Consider the following 667-nt stretch of genomic DNA (forward strand, 5'->3'; position numbering starts at 1 on the left):
TTGAAAACTAATGATACTAACAGAAAGTTTATAATTTTTCTAAAACTAAAAGCAAAAAGAATTAACAAATAAAGCAAAAAACAAAAGAAAATAAATAATGTAGAAAACAAAACAAAAAAAACTGGAAAAAAAAAATAAAAATAGCAACAATAAGTATTTTGTTGTAAGTAGAAACAAAATAAAATGAATAAAGCAACAAAGAAAACAAAAAAGTGTTTTCAAATTTGAAAACTAATGGCACTAACAGAAAGTTTATAATTTTTCTAAAACTAAAAGCAAAATGAATTAAAAAATAAAGAAAAAACTAAAGAAAATAAATAATGCAGAAAACAAAACAAAAAACTGGAAAAAAGTGCCACCTACTGGCCCCCCACGGCCTGAATACGACTAGAAACCCTACCATGGGCCAGGATTCAGGCCCGCAGGAGGCCCAGTAGGCTCACAGGCACAGATTGCAGGGTTAGGCCCGAAAGCCTGCTTAAGAGAGGAGCTCGAGAGGGAAGGCGCACTGCACCTTATAAACAGGTGCGCCTCCCTCTCAACTAGCGAGGTGGGACTAAATATTAGGTTCGGGGCAGCACAGGCCTTTGGTCCCGGTTGGTGGCACCAACCGGGGCTAAAGGGGTGCATTAGTCCCGGTTGGTGCCACGACCCGGGACTAATGCCC

This window comes from Triticum dicoccoides, unplaced genomic scaffold, assembly GCF_002162155.2.
Source record: "Triticum dicoccoides isolate Atlit2015 ecotype Zavitan unplaced genomic scaffold, WEW_v2.0 scaffold43390, whole genome shotgun sequence".
Taxonomy (NCBI): Eukaryota; Viridiplantae; Streptophyta; class Magnoliopsida; order Poales; family Poaceae; genus Triticum; species Triticum dicoccoides.